Here is a 13,829-nt window from a genome sequence, read left to right on the forward strand (position 1 = left end):
TTTCAAGCAGGAGAAACCTGCTCACATCAGCAGGAAGAGGTCCCAGACCGCAGGTTGAGTGGCCCACATTAGGCCCCTCACTCACTTTGAGGAGCATGCCCGTGCTCTCTGGTGAGGATGTGGACCCTGCCTGCGGCAACGGTGAGGTCAGCAGCGAGCACCCACCTGAGGATCCTGCACAACATCACCCCTCCCTCAATGCAGCTGTGAGTGTTCTCTCTCCTGCTTTTGACTCTGCTGCCATGCACTAGTTACCCTACTTTGGTTCACAGGGAGCTCGACCAAGGGACCAACACCCTCAGCCAGTTAGTCTTTTAGCACCATCCACATCCTCACCTGCAGCCAAGAGGTCACCTCCTCCAGTGAAGGGGTGGAAATAAGCCGCCTGGAAGACCCGTCACCGCATAGGGAGCAGCCGGCCCACAAGTGATTCTGGAGGGAAAGGTGTGTGTGTGGCAGGGCATTTGAGAGCCTCGTGTAAGTGTGCTCACACACACACGGATCCTTCGCATTTCACACTCATCTCGATGCCCTGAGCATTTTCAGTGCTGCCTGCTGGGGTTCAATCTCAGTTGGCCATCTGAGCTGAGCTGCATCTCCGCTCACCCACTGATCCTATTCCCATGCAGCACATGATCTCGCTCACCACGGCCCTCATTTCACTTACGATTTAGCAAGCATGGTCTTGATTCGGTTTTTTGTGCGCTCCCCTGTCTTTTCCCCTCCACCAGTCACCCATTTCTTTTCCTACTTCACAGTTGACTCCCAGCATCACTTTCCACCTCCCCTCTGCTACCTACCAGCCACAACCCTTTTCCTTTGGGGATGAATGTGAACGTGCACATTCCCTTCCTTCCTGAAAATCCCACCCCCATCCACATTCACCTTACCGACCTCCTCCTTCCCACCCTCAGGGTCCGCGCCTGCCTCCGGGTCCCCACCAATCACTTCGCTGTCTCTTCTACCGGCACCGTCGAATCCCCACCCTCCCACCCTACCGCCTCACTCTGCCCTCAGTCATTCTCATCCTTTCCCCATGGATGCCCGCCCTCAGTTCACTCCACAGGAGGAAGACATGGACCCATCCAGCCCCTCCTGTGAACGTTCACCTGCACATTCCCTTCTCCATACCCCTTCCCCCTTCCGCACCCCTTCCCTCTCTGGAACACCTTCTCCCCGCAAGTCTTTCAACTTCCCAGATTCCCTCCCCCGCTTAGTCCCTTCCCCTTCCTGACTGCTTCCTCCACCCTTACCTCTTCAGCCACCATTAGTCCCTCCCCTCTCCTGAGTCCTTCCTCCAGCCTTACCTCTTCCTCCAGCCTCACTTCTTCCTCCAGCCTCACTTCTTCCTCCAGCCTTACTCCTATCTCCTTCTTGACTCCTTCCTCCACTCTTACTTCTTCCTCAATCTTTACTCTCTCCCCTCTCCGCACCCCTCCCTCCCCCACCGGGACACCTCCCCCTCTCCACACCCCTCCCTCCCCCACTGGGACACCCTCCCCTCTCCGCACTCCTCCCTCCCACACCAGGACACCCTCCCCTCTCCGCACCCCTCCCTCCCCCACCGGGACATCCTCCCCTCTCCGCACCCCTCCCTCCCCCACCGGGACATCCCCCCCTCTCCACACCCCTCCCTCCCCCACTGGGACACCCTCCTTCTCCACACCCCTCCCTCCTCCACCGGGACACCCTCCCGTCTCCGCACCCTCCCCCACCGGGACACCCTCCCCTCTCTGCACCCCTCCCTCCTCCACCGGGACACCCTCCCGTCTCCGCACCCTCCCCCACCGGGACACCCTCCCGTCTCCGCACCCTCCCCCACCGGGACACCCTCCCCTCTCTGCACCCTCCCTCCCCCACCGGGACACCCTCCCCTCTCCGTACCCTTTCCCTTGCACCTTCCACCCCTCTTGCGCCTACCTCCCCAGTTGCTGTCTTCTGTCCCATTACCCCTTCCTCCCACCGTTCTCCATCCCCCCTTCGAACTCACCCCCGATACCTTCATTCCCCCTTTCCAAACTGCCCCCATCCTGACACCTTCATTCAACCCCCCTCCCAACCTTATCCCCCCAAACAGCTCTTCCTCTCCCAGCCAATCCTAGCCATTCCTCTCTCACCCCCTCGACCATCACCCATTGTGAGCATCAGTGATGTTCTACACTGTCGTGCTTTGCTGCCAGCGTTGATGGATTATCCACTGGGGGCGGGGGGCTGGGTGGGTATGGGGCGGGCGGGTTGGGGGAATGATGATTCTGGCAGGTAGGCCTAATAATGATGTGCTGATGTATTACAATAAGGTTCCCGACATCCAGTGGTGGGCAACATGGCCTGCCATTGGCAGGCTGGGTGGATGGTCACGAACTGGTTTCACACCGTCGTGAAACCGGTCGCGCCATATTGTCCGCTAAAGCCACCGAACATGCCCGGCACCGGCGGGTATGGAAAATCCCGTTGTCTCCTGTTCTTTCTTTTGTTTCACGCAAATATGACACATCATTGGCACCTGCCGCCACCCCCACACCCGCCAGCCCACAACCCCTCCTCTGGGCAAGTGCAACAATTGCCTGTGTAGGGCTTCAGTGTGATGTCTGTTAATTCTACACAGTTATTTGGGGCAATTATAGTCTTCCATTATGAGCACTTGGAGGAAGCAATGGATTTGATCCATTTGTGCCAAATCCTGTCCCATTGCGGAGTAACAAAGTTTCAATGGGTTTGCCAATTTGTAACTATTTAGATAGATGTTGACCTTTCACACTGTCCACATGGGCCATCCCATTCTTTCTAATTTTGTGCTGCACAGGACAAGAACTGCTGAATTTCACAATCGCTGAAAATTGAACCTGTGCATCCCCAAGACTTTAAAAGTTATGATACATTTTCACATGACTATTAACTTTGTTATCAGTACCTTGGTTCCCCTACAAAAACAGAATTACCTGGAAAAACTCAGCAGGTCTGGCAGCATCAGTGGAGAAGAAAAGAGTTGACGTTTCGAGTCCTCATGACCCTTCAAACGGTTCCCCTATCCTATCCTATATCTTTATTAGGCTTGATTTTTAATTCATACTACTTCATAATATCATGCTTAATGTGATCAATTGTTTGCTGCTATTCATTTTCATTTATATTTGATCCAAATGATAGGTTAATTAGAAGTGTTATCTTGCCACCATCTTGTGAAAGGCACACTTATCATTCCATCAGTGTTAGTTTGTAATTGTCAACAGTGTTCCACTCTGTGTTGTTTAATTGTTTATTTCTGTATTTAACAGTGTCATCCCACCTGTGATTGCTGTGCTACATTCACCCCAAGCTGTTTTCACACCTAGTTGGATAGAAACCATACTGGGTAATGTTAGTGGCTGATTAGCTAGAGAAAAGGCATTTCATACAAATACATTGCTATCTTCATTAATAAATAATATCATAATATCAACCCAAATAATTTAATTTTGGTCTGAATGAATCATATTTTTATGAGTGAGAAAATGTAAAAATCAAATTCAATTAGATTGAGAGAGTGACGGTCGACATTTTTTTAAAAAGCACTGCTATAAAGTAGTGCATAGCACAACTTTTTTTACTTGATTACAAACACATAACATGCATTAGGACAAATATATTGATTGTGCATGAAGTTATTTAGACCAAATGCTGGTGTCTTTAAAGAACAAAGCGTAAAACATGTCCAGCTCAAGTGTACAGGTGAGCAAGGATTTCCTCATTCATTTCACTTGATTGCCCTCCTTTCCAAAAAACACCATCAGAGGTAGCCTTGCAAAGTTACCCAGGGGCCAATAATACTGAAGTCGCCAAACAGTTGAGAGGTTTTCACTGAGTGCCTACAATGGGCACTAATGGTTGCAAACTAAATGGTTTCCCTCCTCCCCCATCTCCACCATACGTTGAGTCTATCTTGGGACCGTTTGCATGGATGTTAACCTTTCAGCCTGCCTGCAAAGGCCAGCAATTAACTTGGCATAGTCATTCCAGTTTTATACTGCACATTGCAAAATCTGATGAATTCACAATCCTTGAAAAAAAGACTGAACCCAAAGGGCTGTGCATCCAGAAGATATTGAAATCATATTATGCAATTTTTTAACTTAATAATGTAAACTAAGTATGTCATTGACAATAATTTGCATCTTTCTGTGAGCCTCTTAATAACTTTGTTGCATTTTCTAATCAGTGGGAATCCCTTCTCGATCTGATTGTGACATAGGGCAGGATTATCTGGCCCGGACACTGGCGGGCATTGTCGTGGCCAGAATGGGAAAATTTGGAGAATTGTTAAAAGTCAATGGCTCTCCAAATTTTCCCGTCCAGCCCGCGACCATACCCGCCAGTGGCTGGACCAGAAAACCCCAGCCATAGTCTGTGTTTCAGCCCTCTATTAATATCATTAATCATCTAAGCCATTGAGAAGAGGTGTTAAGATAGCTAGATATAGCTTTAAGTTTAACTTACACTTTTTTTATTTCTATGTTGAGAAAGGTGAATCCTGGATTTCCTCTTTACAGGTTCTGTGAAATGGAATCGAGAAGTCTTTACTGCATTTTTCATGCATGTGTTTCATGCATTTTTAATGAGGTTTGACAACTCTTGAAGTGAAGAGATGGATTATCAAGGGGTCAGTAGTGTAGGGAAGTTAAAACAGAGAGAAAAAACAAAGTAGAAAAACTGTGCTGTAGCCTAGCAACAGGAGATCTACAGAGACACAATGAGAAATAGAATGCAGTTTTATTTCAGTTGGTATGTGGAAACCACAGTGTGAAGAAAGGTCCGAAAACCAGCGAGTGGAATAGATAGGGGGTGCTGAGAAGACCTTCTAGTCTTCTAGTCAAAGGAAAAGATCAGGAATCTGAAATAGGCCCTGTTAAGTGAAGTTAAGAGCGAGGAACAGAAGAAAAGGCTCCAAGTTAAAGGCACAGAGCTGCAGGAGCAGACTTGGAACTAAGTGGGCTTGCGAGAAGCCAGAAGATCTGACAGCCAAATGTTGGTGACTCCTTACTACGGGCCTGTAAAGCAGTGGTGCTTGGCATGGCTGAGTATCTGAGAGAGTGCGTGGAAGGCAAACCTTGAATGCACGTGGCGATCCAGGGGAGAGGAACATCTGAAGGAGAGATCAAAACCCTGGAAGTGGATCCTTGTTGAAGACTTTTGAGAGAAAGCATAGTTACGGGGAAGATTCTAAGGTGAGGCCTTCGAGAGTGGAGATTGGAAACCCTTGTGTGAAAGTTTCTGTGATACTAGTTGGCTCACAGTGTGACGAGTGTCTGGGGGAATTGATGAGAGATCCATCGCATCTGTTTTGGGTGACTTCTGTCACTTGAACTTTGAATATGTGTGTCCGACCACAGGTCACCTATTGGTTTACATGCACTGTATATTTACTGTGAACATTAGAGCATAAGATAGATTTTTTAACTTGTGTTACCCTTATGAGCTTGTACATATCTGTAAAGGGATGGTTGTGGTTGAAGTGTAGCGTAACATAGTTCCTTTCTTTCTTGTTTAATAAATGTTTTATTCTTTTGTTAAAAGTTCATCAGCAGACACCTGTAACGATGTTCAGTGGCCGCCATCCACATTTCTAATCATAAAATAAAAGTTAGGATCTATCGAGTCAGGCTCCACCCAAGGATCTGACTTGTCCAGTAGAAACACCAGCTGGGATCATGACAGAGGATTCATTAGCTGATGGTTATGTGAATTAAAGCAGCATAAATCTAACAATAGTGCCCCCAAATAAATTTAATCAATAATGTTTTGGTTTTGGAGTGCAACAATTTTTTGTGTTTCTGTTGTTTAAAAGTTTTTAAACTAAGCAATTAAATGTTTGGACCAAGGGCTAATTGGATAAGGTTATATGAGCACCATTTTAAAAGGGGACAAAGAATTGCAAATTCTGGTAACTTTAAATGGAAATAGAAAATATCAGTCACACTCAGCAAGTCTGTCAGCGCAGAAAATCAGGCAGACCAACAGTTTGCACACACACCCTGATTCTGTGCATTTTTAAGATACGTTTAGACCAGAAATGCCAACTTACCTCCTCTTTCCCAAGAAGCCAATGCTCCCCAACATGCATTCTCAACACCTTCTGCTTCCAAAAACCAGGAAGGTCTAAAATCCCGAGCTTCTTCGTGCCTCAGGGAGATTATTCAGCTCTCTCTCGTGTGTGTGCACTAAATTTGCGCTAGGCCTCCTCCCCCTCCTCCCCCTGCCCGCACAGGCAGTGCTCAGCGCTGCCGCTCACATAACACGCTGGGCGAGCCTTAACTGGCCCGCCAACGTGAAATCGCGGTGCGCTATCGTTCGCGAGCGGTGGTTGGCTTCCCGACCACCCCCGCCGATCCTGCACGCCAATGGCAAAGTTCTGTCCTATGTGGAACTTTAAAAACGGTGGCTGGGGCACGAATTAGGAAGCCTTGGCCCCATTTCCGACAGATTCCATTTTCGTTGGCAGGGGAAAGGGGCCAGGGCGTGCCTTAAATATGAAAAACCCAACTCAGCGGGGCTATTTGAATTTAGTGCTGAGGTCAAACAGACCCATTTCCTGTAACAGGGCCTTAACCAGCAGTGCGGAAACCATGGGGAGGATTTTCCCCTCATCGGGCAGGCACGGCGGGTGGGCCCAGGAGTGGCTCAAAACCGACCACCGCTCGTGGTCAGGCCCTGACCGCGATTTCATGCTGGCTGGCCAATTAACGACCAGCCAGTGTGAATTGCGCGCTCAGACGCTCAGTGCTGCCTGGGTTGGGGGTGAGGAGGGCGAGCGCAGAAGTCAGCGCATGCACACGGGTGCGCTCACAGAAAGTTCCATGAAGGCACAGAGCTGCTTCAGGGAGCTGAAGATTTTTAACTTTACAAATAAATATTTTAAGGAAAACACATCCCCTCATGTGACTCTGTCACATGAGCAGGGACAAATTAAAAATGAGCTTTAAAAGTTTTTATTGTTTTTTAAATTAATGATCGAAACCTCATCCTGCACGTGGATGAGGTTTCGCAAAAAATGCAAAGGCCACTTGGCCTTTTCGCCCACCTGCCAACCGTAAAGTTGGATGGGCAGCGAAAAATTCATCTCAATTAATTGATTAAGTGCCTTAATAGGCCTCTTAATTGTCGGCAGGTGTGCTGCCGCCTCTTGCGTCACCTTCATTCCCCACCCCCTCCCAAGTGCGCAATGACGTCGGGACGCTTGCACCAACATCAGCACGCACTATTTTTCTCCCATTCGGGTCGGGCGCGCGCCTGCCCGATGAGGGAAAAATTCTGCCCCATGAATTTATAGTGTAGACGTCAATGCTTTTGGAGGGCGGATGATGTCTCTATTCAGTACTGCCACCCCTTCTCCCATTTTTCCTTCCTTATCTTTTCTGAATGTTTTGCAACCATGAGTATTAAGAGCCCAGTCCTTACCACTTTCAAGCTAGATTTCTGTTCTTGCATCATTTTCCCACACAATTATTTGCACTTGTAGCTCATCAATCTAATTCACCACACTTTACCATCCTGTCTCGGAACAATTTGCTGCTCCTTCACTGTCGCTGGATCAAAATCCTGGAACTCCCATAAGTACTGTGGGTGTACCTGCACCACATGGACTGCAGTGGTTCGAGAAAGTGGCTCACCCACCACTTTCTCAAGGGCAATTAAGGATGCATGTCCACTTTGTGCTCGTTTAAATGTCATGACTAGCCATTTGAGTATAAACTGCACCAATATCAGAAAACCCAAACAGGAAGCTGGGTGGCAAGAAATGTAATCCAGGTGGTTGTGGGTGTGTAATACAACAAGCTATCTAAAAGAGGCAGAATAGCCACTATGTTATTGTGATGACATGAAACTGTAATGTTTTGTTATCACTGATAGATCTTTACCAGTTAATTTATAAAGTTAATGATGGCATTTCCTGAGATAAAGGAAATGGGGTCAGTCTTGGTCAGTGATGCTTTTGTGCTGTTGAAATATCGAGGTATCAGGTCACACTGAGGCAGATAGGATGATTTAAAATGTTCTTTGAGGTGATCATAAAAAAATCACAGGGAAATTGGTCTTTCATTGTTGTACCCACTTGTCTCTTCTTCCCTGCCATAGGCCAAGAGACCAACAGGATGCCCAAAGCTCCGATTCAAGGATGCTGTTCAAAGAGACAACATCAATTATGACCAGCTAGAAACTCTGATGGTTGATGCAAATAGCGATACGAGTTTTGGGCAGGAATTCACCACCACCACCACAAGTGCTTTCAGAAGCTCCAAAGCAGATGCCAGCCTGCAAATGAGGCGTCAGCAGAAATCATCCTGCACCACTGGCAAGGGACAACTTCATGTGTGGCACTTGTGGCAGGCTTTGTCTTTCCAGAATCGGCTTGTTCAGCCATCAAAAAGAGTGCAGCAGAAGATCTCATCTGACCTGACCAAAGTTCTGAGGCTGCATTCTCACCAGCTCTCGCAGATGGAAGGCTGCCAGTTGCGTTCTTGCAATAAAATTAAAGAAGGAAAAAGCAGCAAATTCTATAGGAGTGTGCAATCCCCATCATATTCTAAGAAGCAAATTAAGGAGCAACATTTCATCTTGTCACACATCCCCTATGTTTATTAGATCATATAAGTACAGCCATTGCTTAAATGACCAAGACAATTAAGTTCACAATCCTTTACCCTGGACGTTACTCTCTTTGGGAATTAAATTTCTGTAGATACTAAATTGAGCAAAATTGTCCAGGCTGCAATATTTAGTTGGTTGGTGCCTAGGGAGACCATATTTCCCTATGTTGAATACAGGACACCTGAAAATATTGCTCGTATTCAATTGGATTCAGCAGCCATCAATCAGAACTATATCGTACAGTCATTCAAATTAAGATTGAGCAAAAGCAATTGTTTTAAGTACCTGCCCCCTTTTTCCCCATTGATTTTCTGTTATCCTGGGGATGTTTTTTGTGTCTTCTGCCATGTAGACAGATATAAAATACTTGTTCAAAGTCTCTGCCATTTCCTTGGTTCCCATTTTTAATTCCCCAGTCTCATGCTCTGAGGAATCAACATTTAATTTAGCTGCTTCTCTTTCTTTTTATATATGTGTAGAAGCTCTTGTCTGTTTTTATATTTTTTGCTAGTTTACTCTCATTCTAATTTTCCCTCTTTTTTTTTGTCATCCTTTGTTGGTTTATAAAATTTTCCCAATCTTCTGGCCTACCTCTAATCTTCACAGATTTATGCACCTTTTCTTTCAAATTGATACCATCTTTAACTTCCTTAGTTGACCATGGATGGTGCATCCTTCTTGTAGAGTCTTTCCTCATTTTGGAATAATATAACAATATGTGTACTCCATGTGTACCTTTAGTGTGGCTTCAGGAACAGTAGCCATTTAGTGACATCGGTTATTATGGAACGCAATAAACAGGAGACAGAAAATATGGGGCAATTTTCTACTTTTTAAGAACAAATTGGAACACCTGTGATAGGGCTTAAAAACAGGACGTATGGTCATCCTAGTAGTGCCCATATTTTTGGTGCCAATAGTGCCATTCCAAAATGACATCCATGGTATATACACACATTTATGGTGCTGGTTATCCCAGATGCCATTTTGGCAAGAAGGCTGGGAGAACACAGAGAACATGATCAGGACATCCATAAATGTGTTCAATAACAGGAGGCACCTCGGCATCTGTGGTATTCAAAAGAATTATCCATTCAGGTTAGTTGCTGATTGATTTTCACTGGCCTCTTGCTGAGTTGGTAGAAGTGTTTGATGGTTTGTATTGCCACTTAAAATTGGTGAAGTTGATAGGGCGTCGTGCGGCATGTGGTGAAAGCAATGGTTATGACTTCAAGGGTTTATGCTCAGACCACCTACACTCAGGCATCGGTGCTATCCCCTTTGGCCTTTACAGCATGACCAAGACAGTGAGCAGAAAAAGACAAACTGCTCAAAGAGGAAGTAAGAGGAGGGGGAGAAAGGCTCTCAGCAGGTCACATCCAGCCAGGCTTTTCAGGGAGCAATTTCCCTGCCTCAGCCTCAGCAGTGCATCAGATACCCCTGCTTAACTAAGAAGGTGCACACTGAGATCTGCCACCTATTGCAGCCTGGAACCTCAGAGAAGGGCGAGGACAGCGTTGTCAGTAGCTGTGAAGGTGACTGTGGACATGAACCTTTATGAATTGGATTCCTTCCATGCTGTAGAAAGTGATATTTGCAATATTTCCCAGTTCACTCTCCACTGTTGCATAAGGGGTGTCACTGAGGCTCTGTATGCAAAGGGAGCTGAATGAATTTCATTCTCTTTTGCCAGAGAGAAGCAGGTGGGGCTAGAATGCAACTTTGCATCAGGCAAGTGTCCCAAAGTCAAGACGCACTCACACGATATTTCGGTCGGTGGGCACACATGGGAGACAGAACCACGCTCACCATTAATTAAAAGGCCAGTTAAGGTCCTTAGCACCCCAATTGTCGGCGATTTAACATTGCCCGTGTGATTTCTTGCCGTTGCATGGGCAAAATGGGCAGACAGGCAGCCCACAATTTGCAAAAACTCATCCACGGGCAGGATAAGAAGGTTCAGCAATCTTGTCAATATGAATAATGAGATCTTGTGCTGCTGGTTGCTTATTTGGACTTGACAGTTTCATCTCAGTTCAGAGCTTCATTCTGAGCATTTCTAGGCTTCATTTCAGGACTCATTGGTGTCTTCCAGGCCCCCGGAGGATTCAGACTGTGTGGGCCCTTCCAGGTATCAGACAGCCTTCCATAACCCTGGTAATGGGGATTGTAGTTTCCGCTGGAGGAACCTCCTCTGAGGAGGAACAGAGGGGCAGAAGGGAGAGGAGGCCAGGTGTCCCAGTGCAGCTTCCAGGGGAGGGACCTTTGGAGGAGAGGCGCAGGGCCAGCAGGAAGTCCAAGGCAGAAGGGGTCGCAGAAGACAGTACTATCCAGCTGCCAGGGTTTACAGGCGATGTCCGAGGTTCAATGCTGAAGGAGGCTCCACCTCTCCAGGGAGACTGTTAACCCCATTTGTCAGATGATCAAGCCTGAGATCAGCTCTGACTGGGTGGGCGGATACCCTGTGACTGCTCTGAAGGTCACAGCGGCCCTCAACTTCTATGCCTCCGGTTCTTTTCAGGGCTCAGTGGGGGACCTGTGTGGAGTATCCCAATCAGCTCTCCGCGTTTGCAACAAGCAGGTGACAGATGTTCTGTTCAGGCAGGTAATGACTTTCATTCATTTCTGCTTGGACGTGGCAGCCAGACTGCCCGAGCCAGAGGCTTTGCAGCGATTGCTGGGTTCCCTGCGTCCAGGGTGCAATCGACTGCACACATGTGGCCAACAAAACACCAGTGGGTGAGCCGGGTGCCTTCGTCAACAGGAAGGGCTTCCACTCCGTGAATGTGCAGATACTGTTTGATAAAAAAATACAGATTCAGCAAGTCTGTGCAAGGGACCCTGGCAGCTCCCACCCTAGACCCCAGAAAGGAGCATTTCCTTGGCCACCAAGATACACTCAGTGCCTGTGCAATAAAGTTTCAAGAGACCCACGCCCAGCATTAAATACTGGCCTACCCTGCACCTACAGAACAAATGAAGAATACTCAGGCCAATAACACAAAATCAAATGTCACTTAATGTTGGAACTCACAGGTTCCTGAACTGAACATTAACCGGTGTTGGTAGTCACACCATTAAAAAGCTAAAAGCAAAATGGGGGAACAAAAGATCACTCATGACCAGCCCCTCTTGAGCTTAAGGTGCTTTAAACTAACGTTTACGGGTGTTACGTTTAGGTGCTCCCCCCTCGCTGGCACCGGCATTGGACACAGTCTGCTCACTCTGCTGTCTTGTTAGCCTTGATGACCTTGGAGTTTGTCCTCTGGACAGTGGAGCCTGTGCTGGCTCCACCAGCGGCCAGCGGCCAGCGGCCACGGCTGGCATCTCTCTAGTTGCCGCAGCCTCATCAGATGGCACAGTCACTGGCAGAGGGGCGGAAGAGTCGCTGCAGTCATCTGGAGCACCCTGAGAGGAGCCCAGAGAGACTCCAGGCAGCTCGTAGCCAACGCGAGGTCGCTCCGGACCTCCTTGCTCACCATTGATGGACGGGCCTCTAGCTGGGATACTGGGTGCCCCATCCATCTCACACATGGACACTGACCAGCTGAGGTCATTGCCTGTGTGAGGGCTTGCAAGTCCAAGCGCAACCCCAGGAACCCCTGATTCTGCCCTTGGAGGAGCCTCTCCATAAGAGTCACCACTCTCTCCATGGAGGAGGCATTGCGCTCGGCCATGAGGGTTAACGCAGTGATCATGCTCCACAGGGACTCCTCCACAGTGGGCACCATGGCACACATACACTCATGGATCTCCACCAGATCCTCCTGCACATCTCGCTGGACAACCAGCACCTGCTGCATAATGGACGACTCCAGAGGCCCATCATCAGCCTTCGATTGAGCATTGTCCTGCTCTCGAGCAGTCCTCCAACTGCCAGCGCCCTGGGCACTCTCTGTCTCCATCTGCACCTCAAGCGAGTGTGAAATGCCCTCACTGCTGTGCACTGAGGTATTAGACAGTGATCTAATGTCCACTGAGGTGCTGATATCTGCGGTGGTGCCTGCTTGACAGAGCGAGTGTGACGCAGGTGCGTGGGGAGCATGGTGGTCCTCCGGGGTCAGGGGTGGGCTTTCAGGGTCCTGAGTGCGAACGCCTGTTGGTGAACCTAAAAAGGAGAAGAAGGACATGTCATTAGTTAAAGTCATCACACTGTCACGGTGCATGCCAGGCACCCTGGTGAGACAATGGAGATCTGCATCATGATGCCTTCGTCTTTCGATTATCAATAGGGACTCTAGGTTTGAGGTTCACATCAATGAAGAGAGTCTGACACCCCAACCTCACCGTGGCCGGTTGATTGAGGTGCATGATGCCTCTCAAGTGCCAAGGCCTCCTGTTCATGGCGGGAGAGGATGAGGAGGTGTCAGGGTCCCCCGCCAGTCCGCGACCTCTCAATACTGTTATGGGGTTTCTTCTTGTGAAAGGGCAGAGGAGCATTGATTAGTCCACTCTCTACCTGCAGCGCCATCGCAGCCTGGCCAACCCCAGCTGAGGAACACCTCGCAGGGCACATCCAAGTCTTGGACTTCGAGCGGCAAGTCACTCAGTCCAAGCAGCCAGGGCTCAACCCCTTGGCCAACTCCGGCGTCATTGGCAGGTGGCACTCAGACTCTAACACCCCTGATGTCCATGGGGGGATGGCCACACTTTAACACTTTTGCACACTGATCCATGCCAACACGGTACTCACCCTTTCTGAGCGCAACAGGTCATTGAAGCGCTTCCAGCGCTAGATCCATGTGCACCACACCACATCGTGGCTGCTCTCCCTGGCTGCCTCCTCCTCCCATGCCTTCTTGGTGAGGTGCGGTGGCCATGTCCTCCTATCTCTGGGGACAAAGGTGTCCGTTCTGGCAGCCACCTCCTCCAGGAGGGCAATGAGGCACTTTCGGAGAAATACGGGGCTGACTGCCCTGCTGACCTCACCTCCTGCATGGATTCTCCTTCCTGGATCGCAGCCATGTCGCTGTTCCAACTCCGATGCGGGCAGCCTCCCTGGGGCTGCCTGCGCTGCTTTTGGATCGGCCGCCAGGTCGCTATTGGACCCGGCGGACGACAGGCCCCCGTCCCCGCCCCTTCTCGGAGGTTCTCCAGCCGGCTTTCATGCTAGGCAGGCCTTAATTGGCCCACCAGCGTGAAATTGCCTTCCAGTATCAATCGCTGGCGGTGGTCGACTTCCCGACCGCCCCGTCCACCCCCGCCGA

This window comes from Cetorhinus maximus, chromosome 19, assembly GCF_964194155.1.
Source record: "Cetorhinus maximus chromosome 19, sCetMax3.hap1.1, whole genome shotgun sequence".
Taxonomy (NCBI): domain Eukaryota; kingdom Metazoa; phylum Chordata; class Chondrichthyes; order Lamniformes; family Cetorhinidae; genus Cetorhinus; species Cetorhinus maximus.